The following is a 22,174-nucleotide window of genomic DNA, read 5'->3' as shown; positions in this document are numbered from 1 at the left end:
CTGCCCCAGGCTTATGCAAGCCCGTGGCAAACTCGGGTCCCAGAACAGAGCCTGGATCTCCACCACCTGTGTTGGCTTCACCCAGGGTGGTTAAGAAACATTCCCTGGCCCCACCCCAGAGCTAGCGCTGCTGCTGGTGGGGCCTGGGACTCCGCATTTTCACGAGCATCGAATACCATCTCCTCCCGCCCTGACACATGCAGAGGCCTCCTCCTCCTGGATCCAGGTCTTGGTGTGTCTGCTTCCAAGCTCTTTATTACCAGGAGATTAGAGAGGTCTCATCTATGAGGGGTTTTCTTTGTGTTTTATCACATTGTCTTAACAAGCCAAGGGAGGATCTCAGTTCTCACTTCCAATCTTGAGGCAGACACATTACGTACACGGAAGCAACGGTTTATTATCCCACATCAGGCCATTTGAACACAGCGGCTCCCCTCTGTATTCAAGTCTTACATGCCTATTATGTGGAATTTGAAAACTACAGCCAACTGTAAAAATAAAAATGATAGTGGCCAGGTGTGGTGGCTCACGACTATAATCCCAGTTTGAGGCTGAGGTGAGAGGATTGCTTGAGACCAGGAGTTTGACACCGGCCCAGGCAACATAGCGAAACCCCATCTCTACAAAAGAATAAAAAATAAAAAAATTAGTCAGCTGTGGTGGCATGCACCTGTAGTCTCGGCTACTCTGGAGGCTGGGGCAAGAAGATGACTTGAGCCCAGGACTTCAATGCTGTAGTGAGCTATGATTGTACCACTGCACTCCAGCCTGACTGGCAGAGAGAAACTCTGTCTCTATAAAAATAAAAAAATAAGAATTAGAATCACCTGTAATCCTACTAGCCACAGACACCAGCGTCCATTAACACTGATATTTTTCATCTGGTTTCTATTTCCTATGCATATACTTTAGCATAATTAGGAGCTTACCAAATATAGCATTTTTCTCCTTTTTTAAGAAAAGACCTATTCAGGTATAATTGACTTAAAAGGGATAATTGACATAATTAAACAGCACATATTTCATCTGTATAATAGAATATGTTTTCAAACTTGTGTACACCCATGACAATCAACATAATGAACATGGCCGGGTGCAGTGGCTCACACCTGTAATCCCAGCACTTCGGGAGGTTGAGGCAGGAAGATCACTTGAGCTCAGGAGTTCGAGATCAGCCTGGCCAAAATGGTGAAATGCTGTCTCTACTACAAGTACATAAAGTAGCTGGGTGTGCTGGCAGGTGCCTGTAATCCCAGCTACTTGGGAGGCTGAGGTAGAAGAATTGCTTGAACCTGGGAGGCAGAGGTTGCAGTGACCCAAGATCGCACCAATGCACTCCAGCCTGGGAAACACAGCGAAACTCCATCTCAAAAAAAAAAAAAAAAAAAAAAAGATAATGAACATTTCCAACACTCAACACTTCCAGGTTAAGTTTTTAATGACATTTTTATTTTGGAATAATTCTACGTTTACAGAAAACTTACAAAGATAGTAGAGACAATTCTTCTTTATCTTTCAGTCCCCTGAATATTAATATCTTACATGCCTATGGTATATTTATTAAATAAAACTGAAGAAATTAATATTGGCACATTACTATTAACCAAACTATGGGCTTTATTTGAATTTTATCAGCTTTTCCACTCATGTCCTTTTTCTGTTCCACCATCCAATCCAGCATCTCACATTGCATTTAGCCAAATGTGGTTTAATATCTTGCCATTACTTACCACATTACTAAGCATTATGTAGTGGAAATCTCTTCAAAAACATTGTTTTAAAGGTTACTTCGTATTTTTTGATATCAATTTACTGTATTGCTTAACTTAGCGTATTCCCAAGTTTTGCTCTTATAAGCACTGTTGCAATGAAATTCTTTATATCTAAATCTTTCTTTACATGTCATATTGTTTCCTTGAGATATCCTCCTTGAAATAAAGCCAGTAGGTCAAAAGTCCTTTGATACATGCTTGCTTTAAATCTTCAAGAATGCAGAAACACTTTGCAACCATCCTAAGAATACTTTTTTCCAGTGGAGAATCATTCATGGAAGCAAAAATTAAAGGATGGAAGTTTAATGAGAAACAGGATATTTACATGATCTCAAAATATCTCCCTGCATATTACTTGTCGATTCCCAAGAAACGAGTACCAACTTTACATTGGAGAAATCTGGCAGGACTGTTAATTGAGTAATCAAAGTTAACAACATCGGAACAAGGCAAACCGACATCAAGGGCTTCACCTGGCATGCGAAGGCAAAACAAAATCAGCCTGTGATCATCTTGCCAAAGATGCAAAACCTGAATTGAATAACGAGAACATGCCAGGCAAACAGCATTGAGGGACACGTACCTAATAATCGGCTTGTACTCTTCAAAACCATCAATGTCGTGAAACGCTGAGGAACATTGTAGGTGAAAGGAGATTAAAGGGATATGACCACTAAATGCAATGGATGATCCTGGATGGAATCCTGAGCCAGAAAAATTCTTAAAATTTTGATATAAGATACATTCTTGGGAAAATTGATCCGTGGATTAGATCATAGTACCATGTCAACATCAATTTCTTTTCTTTGATTTCTTTTCTTTCTTTCTTTCTTTTTTTTTTTTAAACAGTGTCTCACTCTGTCACCCAAGCTGGGCGTGGTGGCTCATGCCTGGAATCTCAGCAGTTTGGCAGACTGAGGTGGGTGGATCACTTGAGGTCAGGAGTTCGAGACCAGCATGGCCAACATGGTGAAACCCCGTCTCCACTAAAAAATACAAAAACTAGCCAGGCATGGTGGTGCACACCTGTAATCCCAGCTACTTGGGAGCTCACAGCAACCTCCACCTCCCGGGCTCAAGCCATCCTCCCACCTCAGCCTCTTGAGAAAATGGAACTACAGGTGCATGCCACCACATCCAGCTAATTTTCGTATTTTTGGTAGAGATGGAGTCTTCCTGTGTTGCCCAGGCTGGTCTCAAACTCCTAACCTCAAGTGATTCTCCCACCTTGGCCTCCCAAAGGGCTGGGATTACAGGCGTGAGACACAGTTCCCAGCCAGAAAACTCTTATCTCAGCAAAGTGATGGTGAGATGCTTCCATAAAGCCTTGAAGCTTCCGACTTACAGAAAAACTGTGATATTAGAACAAAGAACTTCCATGTACCTTTCACCTGGAGACCTTATTCAAGTTTTGATAATTATCCCAGTGATGCTCTTTAGAGCAAAGGGACACAGCTCAGGATCGCATGCTCTCATCAATCTTCATGTCTCTTTTGTCTCCAATCTGGACTGAATTAGAAAGGATGGGCTGGGTGTGGTGGCTCACACCTGTAATCACAGCCCTTTGGGAGGTTGAGGCAGGCAGATCACCTGAGATCAGGACTTTGAGACTAGCCTGGCCAACGTGGTGAAACCCCATCTCTACTAAAAATACGAAAATTAGCTGGGCATAGTAGTACACGCCTGTAGTCCCAGCTACTTGGGAGGCTGAGGTAGGAGAATTGCTTGAATCCAGGAGGCAGAGGTTGCTGTGAGCCAAGATCACGCCACTGCACTCCAGCCTGGGTGACAGAGTGAAACTCTGTATAAAAAGGAAAAGAAAAGAAAAGATAAACATGAAAAAAAGATGGGAAAGAGGGAAGAGAAAAGGAAGGAAAGGAAAAAAAAAAAGGAAAGGAGAGAGGGAGGGAGCCTCCACGTTTTTAGAACATCCTTTTATTTTCTGAACATCAACATTTCTCAGTAGGAAAATTTGGAAAACCATAGCAAAACCCAGAGGAAAAATCTCATTACAGAATCACCAAGCCCAGTAAAGCACTGTTTACTCTTGGATGGGTTCCTCATTTTTTGTTCTTTGATCACATTTGAGATTATAGTGAATATATAACATTTTGTGGGTGCGTAGCCTCTCACAGCAAGCTTATAAAAATACTGACTTTTGCCCTTACTCTATCTATCCCAAGCCTACTGAACAGAATCCCCAGGGCTGGGGATCTCGGCATCTATATTTTCCAATAGTTCTCAGGTATGCTGATGTACCCACTCAAGATTAAGAACCACTCTTTGCATTCTGCCTTTGTCATTTAATATTATTTCCTAAACATTTCCCTTCACCACTGGAAGCTCTTTTCAATTACTTATATGAGCATGCATTATTTATATTATGCAAATAATTTTTTAAAAGATCTTTTACCAGCCAGACTCATAATTCTGGTTTATAACTTGTGTGAGAGGATTTGCCTAGAGTCGGGCGCTTGGCTGGAGTGAGGGGAACATTTGTGGAATCTCCATGAGACAAATTGGACCCAAAAATCAGGAAACAGAGTGAAGTGGAACCTGTCCTAGAGACTCACACGTTTTTAGGAAATCATGAGTTGGTCACATTACACTGGGTGGTAATATCTAGTCAAATTTAAAATACACATCCAGGCCAGGCGCGGTGGCTCATGCCTGTAATCCCAGCACTTTGAGAGGCTGAGGTGGGTGGACCATCTGAGGTCAAGAGTTCAAGATCAGCCTGGCAGTGAAACCCCGTCTCTACTAAAAATCCAAAAATTAGGCAGGCGTCGTGGTGGGCGCCTGTAATCCCAGCTACTTGGGAGGCAGAGGCAGGGTAACTGCTTGAACCTGGGAGGCAGAGGTTGCAGTGAGCTGAGATCACACCATTGCACTCCAGCCTGGATGACAGAGCGAGACTCTGTCTCAAAAAAAAAAAAAAAAAAAAACACATCCAGCTGGGGAACACAGCGAGACCCCTTCTCTACAAAAAAATAAAAGATTAGCAAGGTGTAGTGGCACCCACCTGTAGTGCCAGCTATTTGGGAGGCTAAGCTGGGAGGATTGCTTGAGCCCAGGAGTTGGAGGCTGCAGTGAACTATGATCACACCACTGCACTCTAGCCCATGCAATAGAGCAAGATCCTGTCTCAAAAAAACAAACAAACAAACAAACAAAAAAAACAAAAAGAAAAAAGCCTAGCCTTTGATCCAACAATTCCACTGCAAGGAATTGTTTTTCTGTGAATATACTGCACATAAAGCAAGGACTCAGGATGTAAAGAGCTCACTGAGGTATTGTTTTTGATAGCAAATGACCAGATACAGCATAGACATCCATCCATACAATACGGAAATGATATAATAAACACCATGGAAAGAATGTAGCATTCTTTGTGCTTTTGAGCCACTTCCAAATGTCTTATTAAAATAATTGTGTGCCTTTTTAAAAAAATTAGATATAAGTATTCCTAGACATGAGTATTCATATTTTCATAGAGACCCTGTCTCTACAAAAATAAAAATAATTAGCTGGGCATGATGGTGGTGTGTGCCTGTGGGCCCAGTTACTTGGGAGGCTGAGGCAGGAGGATCACTTGAGCTTGAGCCTGTAGTGAGCCGAGATCGTGCCACTGCACTCCAGCCTGAGCGACAGAGCGAGACTCCATCTCAAAAAAAAAAAAAAAAAACACGTTTATGGAAGGATACACAAGAGACTGTTAAAATAGTCATGACTTGTGGGGAGGTGGTGTTGCAGGTCAGTGATAAAAGCGAGATTTGATTATTTATTTATTTATTTCTGTATTTATTTTTGAGATAGGGTCCTGCTCTGTCACCCTGGCAGGCTGCAGTGCAATGGCACTATCATGGCTCACTGCAGCCTCCAACTTTGAGGCTCAAGTAATCCTCCCACTTCAGCCTCCTAAGTAGCTGGGACTATAGGCGTGCACCACCTTGCCCAGCTAATTTTTTATTTTTTATAGAGATGAGGATTCTCCATGTTTCTCTGGGCTAGTCTCAAACTCCGAGGCTCAACGGATCCTCCCACCTCGGCCTTTCAAAGTGCTGGGATTACCAGCGTGAGCTACTGTGTCCAGCTGATTTTTATAATGTATCTTCTGGTGCTGTTTGAAAATTTTACCATGTGGTTGTATTATCTATTTGGGAGGCTGAGGTGGGAGGATTTTAAAAAACTTTTAAAGAACTAACTACAGATAAAGAGATGCTAATGAAACAGTAGCTTCAGCGGGAAGGCAGTGATTTGGAGCATGTGTAGGTGGAGCACAGGCCCGGCGTCGTATTTCTAGGTGGTCCTAATGGGTCTTGACACCTTCAACTAATTAAAGTGGGTGAGCACAGGGGTGTCTGCTGGTTCTCGGAACGCATCTGTCACCGGTCCCGCCACAGCGGGAGGCTAGCGTGCTGAGCATGGGGAGTGCGGAGCCTCCGCCCTGCAGCCTGGGCAGCTGGAGTTCAGACCGCTCGTTCCCAGATCAGCTCCCAGCTCACTAGGCTTCTTCCTATGACAGATACAGGTCAGCAGAGTGTTCAGCCTCCAGCTTCCGGGCAGCCCACCTGCCCTTTCTGTGCTGTAAATGCCTCCTCCCAGGTTCATGGAGTGGCTACCGTGCTTTGAAGCCCACCTGTGTCCAGTCTAATGTGATGGTCATGAGTGTAGGCTCAGAGGGCAGAGAGAAGCGCCTTGGAGACCTGCTTTAGGCCAGGCGCTGTGGCTCACGCCTGTAATCCCAGCACTTTGGGAGTCTGAGGTGGGCAGATCACCTGAGGTCAGGAGTTCGAGACCAGCCTGGCCAACATGGTGAAACCCCGTCTCTACTAAAAAATACAAAAACTAGCCGGGCGTGTGGCATACACTTGTAATCCCAGCTACTTGGGAGCTGACGCAGGAGAATTGCTTGAACCTGGGAGGCGGAGGTTGCAGTGAGCCGAGATCATGCCATTGCACTCCAGCCTGGACGACAGAGTGAGACTCCATCTCAAATTAAAAATAACAGTAATAAAAACCCTGCTTCAACCACTTACTGTGCAGCCTTGAGAACTGTACCCAGTTTTTCTGAGCCCTTGTTTCCTCGTTGGTAAGATGCAGTTAATAATATCTATCTCTCCAGGGGCTGTAAGAATTAAATGAGGTCATTTGTAGGAAGAGCTCACCAAATATCAATTATTTATTTCATTAACAAACCTTTATCAGGCACGCTAGTAGGTGCCAAATCCCATGCTAGGAGCTGGAAATTTAAAAAATTATTTATTTATTTATTTATTATTGAGACAAAGTCTTGCTGTGTCACCCAGGCTAGAGTGCAATGGCATGATCTCCGCTCACTGCAGCCTCCACCCCCTGTGGTTCAAGCGTTTCTCGTGACTCAGCCTCCTGAGTAGCTGGGATTACAGGTGCCTGCCACCATGCCCGGCTAATTTTTGTATTTTTTCGTAGAGACAAAATGAAAGAAAACATTGGGTTTCACCATTTTGGCCAGGCTGGTTTTGAACTCCTGACCTCAAGTGATCCTCCTGCCTCAGCCTCCCAAAGTGCTGGGATTATAGGTGTGAGCCACTGCACCCGGCCACAGTTTTTTTTTAAAGGGCTGGGTGAGATGCCTTCTGCCTGTAATCCTAGCACTTTGGGAGGCTGAGGTGGGAGGACCCCTTGAGCCCAGGAGTTTGAGACCAGCCTGGGCAACATCGTGAGACCCTTGTCTCTACAAAATTTTTTTTAAAAAATTAGCCAGGTGTGGTGGCATATGCCTGTGGTCCCAGCTGCTCAGGAGGCTAAGGGAGGAGGCTCTCTTGAGCCCAGGAGTTTGAGGCTGCAGTAAGATATGATTGCACCACTGCACTCCAGCCTAGGTGACACAGCAAGACCTGTCTCTAAAAAAGAAGAAAACAGTGACACGGTTTTTGCGGTTAAGTAATTCACAGTCTAACAGAAAAAGGGTAATATATAATATTAATAGTTTTTAAAAAACGATCCCAGAAAAAAACTCTCCCAGATTTATTATCTTATTTAATTTTACTACAATCCTCTGAGGTAGCTATTATTATTCGTATTTTATACATGAGGAAATGAAGGTCCAGAGAAAAGTGGAGCAGTGGACTGGAAGGTAAAGGAAGTTAATTGGCTAACAGAGAAGAGAATTCTCTGGGGTTCTCTGGTGACAGTTAACACACTCTTTCAAGGCTACTTTAAGCAATTTTTTTAATGGAGGAAATTTGACATAGGGATCCAGGGGCCTCATGTAATGCCTGTCATCAAAGTGCAGAGAATGTAGCTAGCCCTCCCCCAGGAAAAATAGGAAGTAGGACAAAGTTAGTATTTTTGCATCTAAGCCAGTCCTTTCCTTCTTTCATCATTGCCTCCTTTTGTGCATCTGCCTGTTTCTTCATCATCAATCTGTCTTCAGAGCACAGGGCAGAAAATGACCATCCTTGACTCAGATACATACCATCTCCATGACTCAGATACATACCATCTCCATGGAGGACACCAGCCCAGATAGCAACAGGACTCCTCCAAGGAAAGACAATCTGATTGACCCAGGTTGGACCACGTGTCTACTTCTGGACCAATCAGCGATGGCTAGAAAGTCAAGTAGCCTGCTCATTGGTGGAGCAGGTAATTGTCAAACAGGAGGGTCTGGGTGGCTGTGTCCACCCTGGGAACCTACAGAAAAACAATAAATTTCAATAAACAGTGCAAAACGGGTGTCCAGAAAAGGACTTCCTGAAGAAGATGAAATTGAAGCTTTTCCCCAAACGCTTTTCTTCATTAAATCTATAATTTCCAACGCACTTAAGTGATGTTGAATGTCTTATTTAGGTCAGCAAATGTTACCTTGAAAAATGAGAAAATGAGAGAGAAAAAATAAAAATAACCCTAGCCACTTTTCAATGCCTTTTCATATAAAAGTACAATTATCCAATATGTCCCTGAAGGAATAGAGCTAGTACTCTCATGTATGCACTAAAGAGTGTTCCCTAAAAAGATACGTCCACTTCCTAACCTCAGGTACCTGGGAATGGACTCTTATTTGGAAATAGATCTTTGCAGATGCAATTAAGTTAAGGATCTCAAGATGGAAGCATCCTGGATTATCCAAGTGGGTCCTAAATCCAATATCTAGTGTCCTTATAAGAGAAAACAGTGGGAAATTTAAGATACACAGACGCGGGGGAGAAGGCCATGTGAACTCACGTGTAGATGGAGGCAGAGACTGGAGTGATAGTTTACAAGCCCAGGAACACCAAAGATTGCTTCAACCACCAACAGCTGGGAGAGAGGCATGGAACAGATTCTCCCTCGGACCCTCTAGAAGAAACGAACCCTTCCAAACCCTTCCCACACCTTGATTTCACATTTCTGGCCTCCAGAACTGTGAGAAAATAAATTTCTATTTTTTTGTTGTTTGTTTTGAGACGGAGTTTCGCTCTTGTTGCCCAGGCTGGAGTGCAATGGCGCGATCTCGGCTCACCAAAACCTCCACCTCCCGGGTTCAAGCAATTCTCCTGCCTCAGCCTCCTGAGTAGCTGGGATTACAGGCATGTGCCACCACATTCTGCTAATTTTGTATTTTTAGTAGAGACGGGGTTCCTCCATGTTGGTCAGGCTGATCTCAAACTCCCAACCTCAGGTGATCCACCCGCCTTGGCCTCCCAAAGTGCTGGGATTACAGGCATAAGCCACCGCGCCTGGCCCAATTTCTGTTGTTTTAAGCTGCCCATTTTATGGTAAGTTCTCACAGCAGCAACAGCAAACTAACACAGGTATCAGTACGTGCCTTCCCAAACAGCCATGGTGCTCAGGACACATGTAGTGCAAGCTCCTTCAAAGGACAGCCAGCTCAGAATGAGACACTTCACTGGGGCCAGGTCTCCAATCACAAGAATGGAACCCCCACAGCCCTGTCTGTGTTACTGGAAGTTACCCTGCCCTGCCCTGCCTATAGCTGGTTGGTTAAAATTAGGCACTTGACTTAAGCCAGCCAAGCTGGGTTTTCCCTGAGGATTCTTCTAGCCAGGAATAAGTTATTCTTTCTCTTGCGGTTGACGACAGAAATCATAAGATGGGGACCTGGTGCATGGAAGCACCTGTGTTTCCTGGTGCATGGAAACAAAAGAGTCTGTAGTATGAGGGAGTGAAGGCATAGCGAAAAGGAACAAGGTGGATGACTTAGAGACACTGAGATCCTTGAGACCACACTCTCTCTCCCTCCCCTTCCCGTGACCTGGGTGAACCGCCCATTTTTCATCCCATGAGCCAATACAGTTTTCTGGTTTTGGTCTAAGCTGATTTGAGTTAGCTTTCCACCACTTGTTACATATATTTTGGTGACAGCGCTTGAAATCTACCCTCTTAGCAGATTTCCAGTACCTATTACGGTATTATTATGATAGTCCTCATGTTGTATATTACACCTCAATTACCTCTTGAGGTGTAATATACAACATGAGCACTATCATAATAATACCGTATCAGGCCAGGCACAGTGGCTCATGCTTGCGATCCCAGCACTTTGGGAGGCCAAGGCAGGTGGAGCACTTGAGGTCAGGAGTTCGAGACCAGCCTGGCCAACATGGTGAAACCTCATTTCTACTAAAAATAACAATAATAATAATAATAATAATAATAATAATCCAGGCATGGTGGCAGGTGCCTGTAGTCCCAGCTACTCAGGAGGCTGAGGCAGGAGAATCGCTTGAACTGGGGAGGTGGAGGTTGCAGTGAGCCGAGATCATGCCATTGCACTTCAGCTTGGACAACAAGAGCGAAACTTCACCTCAAAAAACAAAAAAAAAATTACTATATGAATATACACCTATTCATCCCACATAACTCCAACTTTACATTTTTTGACCACCATCTCCCCACTTCCCTCCCCTGACTACCACTATTTTACTCTCTGTTTCTATGTATTTATCTTTCTAAAATTCCACATATACGTGAGATCATGCAGTGTTTTTGTTTCTGTGCCTGGCTTATTTCACTTGGCATAATGTCCTCCAGGTTCCATTCCACAGAGGGTAGGAAGTCCTTTTTAAAGGCTGAATAATATTCCCATTTAAATAATACAATACTTGAGGGAGCTATAGCGCAGCTACATTTTGGACACTGTGTGGGTCTCTGGGAACATTTACCTATGGGGCCTATCCAAATACCACTGAATGTTCAATTTGACGGGAACTATTTGTGTAAGGCACAAATTCTCTCAGTGTGTGCTGGAAAACACTGATCACACTGATTTTTTGTGTGTAGCATGTTGTAGTAATGCATTCGTTGCTCAGACCGCCATGACACAATATCGTAGACTAAGTGGCATACGCAACAGATTTTTTTTTTTCTTGCAGTTCTGGAGGCTGGAAGTCCAAGATCAAGGTGCTGGCCAATTCAGTTTCTGGCACTTAATCTCTTCGTGGCTTGCCGATGGCTGCTTTCTTGCTATGTCCTCTCCTGGCCTTTCCTTGGTGCACGTGCAGAGAAAGAGAGTGAGCAAACACTCTGGTGTCTCTGCTTTTTAAAAATCTTTTTAGACACAGAGTATTGCTCTGTTGCCCAGGCTGGAGCAGCAGATTGGTGCAATCTGTTGCACCAACATTGTGATACAACCATAGTTCACTGCAGCCTCAACCTCCTAGGCTCAAGTGATCCTCCTGCCTCAAGCTCCAGAGTAGCTAGGACTACAGGTGCGTGCCACCATGTCCAGTTAATTAATTTTTTTTTTATAGAGATGAGGTCTTGCTATGCTGCCCAGACTGGGCTCGAACTTTTGGCCTCAAATGATCCTCCTGCCTTGGCCTCCCAAAGTGCTTGGATTTCAGGCATGAGCCACCAAGCCCAACTTGGTGTCACTTTTTTTTTTTTTTTTTTTGAGATGGAATCTTGCTCTGTCACCCAGGCTGGAGTGCAGTGGCATGATCTCAGCTCACTGCAGCCTCCACCTCCTGGGTTCAAGCAATTCTCCTGCCTCAGCCCCCTGAGTAACTTGGGATTACAGGCACCTGCTATCACACCTGGCTAATTTTTGTATTTTTAGTAGAGATGGGGTTTTGCCATGTTGGCCAGGCTGGTCTCAAACTCCTGACCTCTTGATCTGCCCACCTCAGCCTCCCAAAGTGCTTGGATTTCAGGTGTGAGCCACCAAGCCCAACCTGGTGTCTCTTCTTATAAGGACACGACTCCTATCAGATCAGGGCCCCACCCTTTTGACCTCAATTAACCTTAGTTACTTTCTTAGAGGCTCCATCTCCAAATATAGCCACATTGGGGTTAGGGCTTTAATATATGAATTTGGGCGGGGGGGAACCAACAGTTCATCGCAAGTAGTCAGGATGAGTAATGGCAGCTGCAGTAATAAAACATCCCACCATATCAATGGCACACGTTACAGTTCCATGCAAGTGTGTGGCAGGCAGCCTTCCACACGGTGCTTCGAGGGTTCAAGCTCTTTACATTTGTGGCTCTGACTTCCTCATCCCCATGGGTCCACTCTACTCAGCTGGCAGACAGGGAAAGCGAGTGAAGCTTGTATGGGGTGTGTGTATGAGGCAGGCCTGGAAGAGGTGCCTGTCACTTCATCTCCTGCCCCACTTGCTAGAACTCCATCATGTGGCTGGATTGAACTGCAAGGGAGACTGTCTATCTGGGTATCTGGAATAAGGAAGCGGATTGAGTGAACTGCTAGCCAGTCTGTGCCACCATGATGGAAAAGAGTTTGTGATGAAATCGACTTAGGAAGTTGCTTTTAAAACAGTTAGATGGGGGCTGGGTGTGGTGGCTTACACCTGTAATCCCAGCCCTTTAGAAGGCTGAGACGGGAGGATTTCTTGAGCCCAGGAGTTTGACACCAGCCTGGGCAACATGACGAAACCCCGTCTCTACAAGAAATACAAAAAAATAGCCAGGCAGTGGCGGCGCACACCTGTAGTCCCAGCTACTTGGGAGATTGAGGCAGGAGGATCCCTGAGCTCAGGATGTTGAGGCTTCGGTGAGCTGTGATCACGCCACTGCACTCTAGCCTGGGCAACAGAGTGAGACCCTGTCTCAAAAACAAAAACAAAAAAACAAAACAAAACAAAAAAACCCAGTCAGATGAATTACCTTACTGTGGAACATCTTAGGGCCTTTAGTGAACAATTGTGCATTGTGAATTGCTAAGACGGCAGGGAGTGAATGGTGTTTCTCATCCTGACTTAAAGACTAGCCCTGTTTTGCTCAAAGAGCTTCTTGTGGCAAAAACATCAATGTAGAGCAATAGGTCCAAAACCAAGTGAAGAAGGATGAGTGTGGAGGGGAAGATAACTGGGTGTTGCAATGTGGATTTTGTGGAATGAGCAAATAGAGCTCAGGAAGTCAACATCAACACAGAAGAGGCAGCCTCACAGTGTAGCCCCGGTGCCCTGCCCTGACTGTGGAAGTCACCATCCTGGCCCCCAATGAGCTCATCGAAAGAGGGACGTTGTTCACGGGCACTGAGAGGTCAGATAAGTCCATTGCAGTTGAAGGCATTAAAGCAATTTCAAAACTTCAGTACGTCATCTCCTGTGGGTCAGAAGCTGTGCTTTTCTTGGCATCATCGTCAGCCTCAAGATGGGGGACAAACACTGGCATTGTTGAGAAATTTCTTGAGAGCTCCAGGGAGCCTCTCTGCATCAGCCTGGTCTGATGCACTGGCTGGTTGGAAGTGCAGAAAACCGGTTCAAATGCAGAAAACCTCTTTTCTGACCTGGGTCCTTCGGCGCTGATGTGGAGTATATAGTGGAGTCCAGATTATGCAAGCTTAGGCAGGGCTGCCTGAAGTGCAGTGGGAAGGTGGATGCTGGAAACACTCAGAACTCTGCTGAAAGCCTGGCTCTGGCTTTCCTTACCTGTAAAGTGGGGATGATAGACCCCACTCCAAATGCAAATATGAATACAAATAACAACAACAACAGTGATGATTAATTGAACACTTACTATGTATAAGGCACCGTGAGCTATTTTACATACATCATCTCTCATCCTTTCAGCAGCGGTTCTCAACCAGGGGTGAATTTGCCCCCCAGTGGACACTGAGCAATGTTTGGAAGCATTTTTGGTTGTCACAACCAGGGCAAGGGTAGTGCTACTGGCATCCAGTGAATACAGGCCAGGGATGCTGCTAACATCCTACAGCTCATGGGAAAGCCCCCACAGCAAGGAATGATCCCGCCCAAAGTGTTGACATTGCTGAGGGTGACAAATCTGACTTCCAGGGATCCTTCAAGATTGTTTCACCCTTTCCACATTTTACAGATGAAGCAACTGAGGCTCAGACATTATCTAATTTGGAGAAGCCTAGACCTGAACCCACCCGATAGCCATTGTCTGCAATGTCTCTGTGAGCATGTGTGTGTGTGTGTGTGTGTCTGTGTGTCTGTGTGTACATGCCATCCCCCTTCCTCTCACCATTCTTGTTTACCGACCTTGAGCAAACTCCTCTTCCTCTCACGATTGTTCCAATCCATGCTAATCATGAGAGTGTGCAACTCATGGTACTTTAAAATCAATAAGAAAGGCTTAGCTGGGTGTGGTGGCTCATGCCTGTAATCCCAGCACTTTGGGAGGCCAAGGTGGGTGGATCACTTGAGGTCAGGAGTTCGAGACCAGCCTGGGCAACATGATGAAACCCCATCTCTACTAAAAATACAAAAATTAGCCAAGTGTGGTACACACCTGTAATGCCAGCTTCTTAGAAAGCTGAGGCATGAGAATTACTTGAACCCGGGAGGCAGATTTTGTAGTGAGCCAAGATCGTGTCACTGCACTCCAGGCTGGGTGATAGAGTGAGACTCGGTCTCAAAACAAACAAAAAAGTAAACTAGCTTTCCATTTCCTTTGATAATTTTAAACATTTCCTTATTAGATAATTTTTTGTAAAAAAGAGTCAATGTGTGGCCGGGCGTGGTGGATCACACCTGTACTGCCAGCACTTTGGGAGGCCGAGGGAGGCAGATCACTTGAGGTCGGGAATCTGAGACCAGACTGGCCAACATGGCGAAAGCCCATCTCTACTAAAAATACAAAAATTAGCTAGGTGTGGTGGCGCATGCCTGTAATCCCAGCTACTCGGGAGGCTGGGGCACGAGAATTGCTTGAACCCGGGAGATAGAGGTTGTAGTGAGCTGAGATTGCACCACTGCACTCCAGCCTGGAAACAGAGCAAGACTGTGTCTCAAAAATAATAATAAATAAATACATAAATAAATAAATAAATAAAACAAGTCAATGTGGCAAAAAGTGTGAAGATGATATATTAAACATGACTGCCATTTGGGAAATATGGTTCTAGGGCTGTCCAGTTGGACATTCTGCAATGATTGCAATGTTCTATTCCGTGCTGTCCAATAGCCACATGTGGCTATTGAGTACTTGAAAGGTAGCTAGTGTAACTGAGGCACTGAATTTTAAAGTTTTATTTTACTATATAAAGATAATGCAGATCTTGGGTGATAACCAGGATTGATAATGCATGCCTGGAATACTGTCTTTAGGAGGATTCAGAGGTCAGTAGTTCTGTGACAGATTATTAATGTCTGGAGTGGGTATGAGGGGGAACGTGATGGTGAGAGTGTCATTTATTGGCCATCTCTAGACTACGTTTTCTTAGAGGGTCCTTCTAGCTCTAACATTTCAGAATGATATATTCATCCCTAAACCTTCGGTAGAATTTAGTACCCAATTAATGATCTGTCTAACCCAGGATGTCATGGAACTATTCGTTTCTGGTTTCTGTGTTTTTTAGAAAACCTCACACCATCTGCTCATTTCCTGATAAACATAGAGACTATTGATTAGAAGGCTTCACTTTAAAGTATTTACCCATATCTACATGCATTTGCCTGAAACTAATTATTTCAGGCTGGTGAGATGTGAGTCACCATTTCCTTTTCTCAAGAAAGACACTAAAAAGTCACCTCTTTAGAGGCAGGGGATCATTACCAACGGAAAAGGAAGGACCCCATCTGTTTAATGTGTGGCTAAAAGTCGGGTGCTGGAAATAACCTTTCTCCATGTGACCACAGAGTTGGGACAGGCTGTCAACAGGCTTGGGCTGTCTTGGAGAGAAAGTCACAGATTCTGCCACGGAGAACAGAGGCAAGGCATGGCGTGGAACGCTCCTTCCACCCACCGCCATAGAAGCTGAATGTCAAGCAGGTTGGCAGCTTTCCCCAGCCCTCCCCCAGTGTCCCTGCCAGGCACGGAAGGACGGGTCACAGGGCTGACCCTGGCTGGCATTTCAGACAGCTTTATAATTACACCATCTATTTTTCAACTTGCCAGTGACCTTTTGGTCTTCTCATTTGTGAGCACGCGAGCATGTGTGTATGTGTGTGTGTTAGATGTGTCTTCTTTTATCTTCGCCTGATGCTCTCATCCTCATTTCCTTTTCTCTTCTCCTCTGGTCTCGTTCATCATTTAAACCACAGGTTGTTAGGGCCAAGTTGGTTTCTCTTTCCTTCTGCTTTATCCCATTATGGAATTATCTCGAATGAGCCCTGTCATCTCTCTGACCTCAGTTTCCCATCTGTCAAATCAAAGGTTTTGATTGGATCATAAGAATCGGTAACATCGAATATTTTTTTTGACACAGAGTCTCGCTCTGTCCCCCAGGCTGGAGTGCAGTGGCATGATCTTGGCTCACTGCAACCTCCACCTCCCGGGTTCAACTAGTTCTTCTGCCTTAGCCTCCCCAGTAGCTGGGGACTACAGGTGCGTGCCACCACTCCCAGCTAATTTTTGTATTTTTAGTAGAGACAGGGTTTCACCACGTTGGCCAGGCTGGTTCGAACTCCTGACCTTGTGATCCATCCGCCGCAGCCTCCCAAAGTGCTGGGATTACAGGCGTAAACCACTGCACCCAGCCAACATAGAACTCTTGACTCTGCCCACCATATTGCTATCACCTGCTGTCACTGCCTTAGTCCAAGTCCTCATCACCTGTCACCATTGGGACCAAGGTTCTATCACTCCAGAATGGTACCCCCACCCTTGGGCTCCCCTCCAATCTGTTCATGAACCTGAGCCAGAGGCATCTTTTGGAAATGCCCATTGGATCATGTCACTCCCCCACCCTCCTTGTACCCTCCAAGCCCAGCCTCCCTAACATGTCCTCTGAGGCGAATCATCAGGTCCACCATCTGCCCACCTCTCGTCGCCACTCTACGTCCCTCTCCTGCACTCTCTACCCTCCAGCCCTCCTGGCCCTCAGTTCCTCAAGCATGTTAGTCTCCCTCTGTTAACAGACATTTCTGCACGTGGTCCCCTATCCTAGAACAGTTGTTCTCTAACATGGTTGCATACTGGAATCGCCTTGGGAGCTTAAAAAAATCCTAATGCCCAGGCTTTACCCCAGACCACTTAGATCAGAGTCTTTAGAGGGGCAGTGTGGGTAACAGTATTTTTTTATTTTTTATTTTTTGAAATGGAGTTTCGCTTTTGTTGCCCAGGCTGGAGTGCAATGGTGCGATCTTGGTTCACCGCAACCTCCGCCTCCCGGGTTCAAGTGATTCTCCTGCCTCAGCCTCCCGAGTAGCTGGGATTACAGACATGTGCCACCATACCCGGCTAGTTTTTGTATTTTTACTAGAGACGGGGTTTCACCATCTTGGCCAGGCTGGTCTTGAACTCCTGACCTCAGGTGATTCACCCACCTTGGCCTCCCAAAGTGCTGGGATTACAGGCGTGAGCCACCACGCCCGGCCAACAGTATTTTTTAAATCTCCCCAGATGACGCCAATGAGCAACCAAGGTTGTGAACCAATGGCCTAGGATGCCCTTTTTCCTTTCCTCAGCTCTCATCAACTCATCCCTTAGAGGCAATGTCAAAATTTCATCTCTGGTTTCCACCTATGTCTAAGTTGGACCCCTTGTTATATGATCTCACAGGACCATGGGCTGTATTTTGAGAGCACATAGCTCAGTTTGCAATGACACGTGTGTTATTGTGATGTTTGATTACTGTCTTTCTCCCTCACTGTGGGACCAGCCTCCAAGATGGCACCCAATGTTCTCCACCTCCTGCTGTTATACCCTGTAAGGTGTGATCCCTTCCCACATTGTACCAGGCTTGGTTTCTGTGACCAGTTGCATATGGCAGAGGTGATGGTATGTCACTCTCAAGATTAGGTTTTAAAACACGAGGACTTCCATCTTGAGGATTCTCTCTCCCCTGGATCACTAACTGCGGGAAGCCAACCCCCATGTCATGGGGTCACAGGGACATCCAAGGTAGCCTATGAAGAGATGTGGGGTAAGAAACAAACACCTCTGGCCAGTAAGGAATTGCAGCCAACCAAGAGCCAAGGGGGGATCACCTGAGATCAGGGGCTCGAGACCAGCCTGACCAATATTATGAACCCCTGTCTCTACTAAATATACAAAAATTAGCAGGGTGTGGTGGCATATACTTGTAATCCCAGCTACTTGGGAGGTTGAGACACCAGAATCACTTGAACCTGGGAGGCGGATGCTGTAGTCAGTCGAGATTGCACCATTGCACTCCAGTCTGAGCGACAGAGTGAGACTCTGTCGCAAAAAAAAAAAAAAAAAAAAAAAAAAAAAAAAAACATACTCCCTTGTCAAGCCTAAAACTCGTCCCCAGCCTCCAGCTCTGGCTTATGGGAGTCAGTTGCAGAGGCAGAATGGACAAGAAATGGGACTTGAGATCAACATTGTGGAATGTTGTAACAATCAGGCCTCTTTTGATTTGCAAACAACAGAAAACTGACTGAAGCAAAGAAGGAAAGTTATTGGCAGCCAGGCACTGACTAGCTTCAGGTATGGCTAGATCCAGGGGTTCATTTTGATCCTTTGCTTCTTTCTTCTTATTCTCTCTTCTCCCTGTTTCTCTGCTCTAGTTTTTTCTAGATGGCTGCATTCCTTGGTAAGTTCTCTTCCAGGTGGGATCCCCCACCAGTTCTAAACATGCACCACCCCTTCCGGCGAACTCCAGTGGAAAGAGATCTTCTCCTAATACATCCAACAAGAAGTCTGGGATACACAATCATTGGTTTGACTTGGGTTCTGTGGCCCTCTGTGGTACCCCTGGCATGTGGCCAGAACTGTGGCACCTGATACATCACATGTACTTCTGCTTCCGCCATGGCAAAGCCCGGGATAAGGCCAGTGCCATCTAAACAACAGAAACTAATGTCGGGGAGAGAAGGATGCCCAAAGTACAGTTAGAAGGCATAATGGGCCAGGCATGGTGGCTCATACCTGTAATCCCAGCACTTTGGGAGGCAGGAAGATCACTTGATGTCAGGAGTTCGAAACCAGCCTGACCAACACGGTGAAACCCCCTCTCTACTAAAAATACAAAACTAGCTGGGCATGGTAGTAGTCCCAGCTACTCGGGAGGCTGAGGCAGGAGAATCACTTCAATCTGGGAGGCAGGGGATGCAGTGAGCCGAGGTTGCACCACTGCACTCCAGCCTGGGTGACAGAGCAAGACTCCGTCTCAAAAAAAAAAAAAAAAAGGCATAATGGATGCTGCACAGGTGTCCATCACAGGTGGGTGGTTCCCATGGACAGTAAGTCACCCTGGATGGAGGTTACATTTGGGTGGTCAGAAAGACTGTTAATCAAGTCCCAGAACCTTCAATAAAAGAGAGATGAGTCACCAGGAAACCAGTGGGTGATTTCCATGAGAAGGAGCCATCAGATATATCCCTGGCACAGAGTAGGTACTCGATAATTTGCTGAATGAATGTAGAAATGAGTGTAAAGTCTGGGCACAGTGGGTCACACCTGAAATCTCAGCACTTTGGGAGGCTGAGGCAGGAGGATAGCTTGAGCCCAAGAGTTCAAGACCAGCCTGGGCAACATAGCTCCCTACCCCATCTCTACATTTTTTTTTAAATTAGCCAGGTGTGGTGGTATACACCTGTAATCACAACTACTTAGGAGACTGAGGCAGGAGGATCACTTGAGCCCGGAAGTCAAGGCTGCGGTGAGCTATGATCAGAGCACAGCACTCCAGCCTTGGCCGCAGAGCAAGACCCTGTCTCTAAAAAGAAAAAAGGAAACGAGTGAAAGGCAGTGGAGAGCACACTGGGGAACTGGGAGACCCCTAGCTGGTTTGTGGGCATTGTGGAAAGTGGCACATGGAGGAGGGAACAGCTTCTACTGAGAGGGAGTTGCAGACACGTAAAACAAGGAGTAAGAGGGGCTCAGGACTCAGATGAGAGGTTGAGAATGCAGGGGGATTTGTTTCACAGGAACAAGAGCTCTGGGGGCTTCAGTGGAAAATTGAGAGAAGGAGAGGCAGAAACGGGGAAAGGAAGCGTTCTGTGTGTGTGCACAAGAACACAAGACTGGTCCCGGCATGGTGGTGCACACCTATAATCCCAGCACTCTGGGAGGCAGAGGCGGGTGAATCACTTGAGGCCAGGAGTTCGAGACCAGCCTGACTAACGTGGTGAAACCCCATCTCTACTAAAAATACAAAAAAAGAAAAAAGAAGAAGAAAAATTAGCTGGGTGTGGTGGCACACACCTATAGTTCCAGCTACTTGGGAGGCTGAGGCATGAGAATCACTTGAGCCTGGGAGGCAGAGGTTGCAGTGAGCTGAGACCGTACCACTGCACTGCACTCCAGCCTGGGCGACAGAATGAGGCTCTGTCTTAAAAAAAGAGAGAAGGAGAGAGAAAAAAAAAAAACCAACAAAAAACAAATAAACAAAAAAAACCCCAGAAGACTGGATTGAGGGATTGAGCTAGAGTCTGCATGGAGAGGAAGGATGATATGGGTTGGGGACATGGTGGAATGAGCTGTCCTCAGGGTGCCATATAAAATCCTGGAAGCAAACTGGAGTCTGGTGATTGGTCCTGTGTTTGGATAGAAAAGCAGAGGTCATTGGGGTTGAGAAGTGTCTGTGTGAGAGAGAGAAAGAGAACCTGGAGGTCACCTCCTCTCTCCCCCAGTGGCGCATGGCTTTTATCTTACTGATTTTCTGGAACTGAATGATGTGAACCAAGAAGAAAGTGTTGTTGTCAAACTGACATTCTCAGTCTGTAATTAACTTTGTGAAAAATCTTTACCTCTCAAAACTCAATGGAATCCTGCCACTGGGGAACTCAAATTACTCCCCTACTCCTTTCTGTTTTTAAACAAAGCATATTGTAAAATTTATTAGTATCAATGAATATTTGTATCTACGCTAAATCTTTTAGGTATTGAACTGTTTCCTTTATGCTAGGTTTGATTTCATGACAATAAATGGTACCCAGGGGCATGATGATTGCATTGGTTGTTTAATCTGAATTTTGGATGCCTGGCAAAATCCATGCCAATACAAATAATTAGCTTTAGAGCCCCTGACGGATCCGACTGGAGCCAAGATCGGCAAGGTGTCCAGGACAAAGAGGAGCAGAGATGAATTCCCAATTTGTAGTTCCCCAGGATCTGATGTGATCACCTGTGGAAAAAGCCCATCACGTACTGAAAGGGTGTTAAAATTATCAGCCCTGTTGGGGAGATGTTGCTGAACTGTCTACACAACATCAAAACGCTTGTTTTCTCAAATGATAATTAGAGCAGCTCCATGGGCGAGCTAGTTCATAAAGACGCTCCCCGTGAAACTGCTCCATCCACACAAACAAGCCAGACACGGTGCTGTGACCAGAAGGGCAGAGGCCACCGCTAATTAGACATGACATCAGCATTTATGCTCTGCTGACCAATTATGTCGGAAGAAGTAAATAAAACTAATGAAACTTTCCTTTCATCCAAGCTAGGAGCTGCAGACTCTCCGTAGGTGAGTAACATTGGCCCAGAAATCCCTCTGCTGGAGATCTTTCGGGTAATGTGTGACTTTATTCCTAGAATTCCTCGGAGAGAAAAAAAATACTTAACTAAATTGAATAATGAAATAAATAAACTTGGTTCCATTTGTCAGTGGAGACATAATTTGAGGATGAAAATAATTTACTTACTTTTTTTTTTTTTTTTTTTGGCGGGGGAGACAAGAGTCTCACTCTGTTGCCTAGGCTGGAGTGCAATGGCAATTCTCCTGCCTCAGCCTCCTGAGTAGCTGGGATTATAGGTGCACACCAACATACCTGGCTAATTTTTGTATTTTTAGTGGCAATGAGGTTTCACCATGTTGGCCAGGCTGGTCTCAAACTCCAGACCTCAAGTGATCTGCCCACCTTGACCTCCCAAAGTGCTGGGATTATAGGCGTGAGCCACTGCGCCCAGCCGAAAATAATTTACATTCCAGTGTCTGATTCCAAGAGGAGCTTCTTCTTCATCTAAAAGAAGAAAGCCTGGGGTCCTATTTGTGAACATGCTTTATCCTTTTTGGGTAAGGGAGTACATATGTCCTTCCAACTCCCCTGCCACAGAAGGCTAGAGGCTTGGTACGGTGGAGG

The sequence above is a fragment of the Pongo pygmaeus genome, chromosome 18 (assembly GCF_028885625.2).
Source record: "Pongo pygmaeus isolate AG05252 chromosome 18, NHGRI_mPonPyg2-v2.0_pri, whole genome shotgun sequence".
NCBI classification, from domain to species: Eukaryota; Metazoa; Chordata; class Mammalia; order Primates; family Hominidae; genus Pongo; species Pongo pygmaeus.
The sequence above is the reverse complement of the archived record's forward strand: the minus strand, read 5'-3'. Positions refer to the sequence as shown.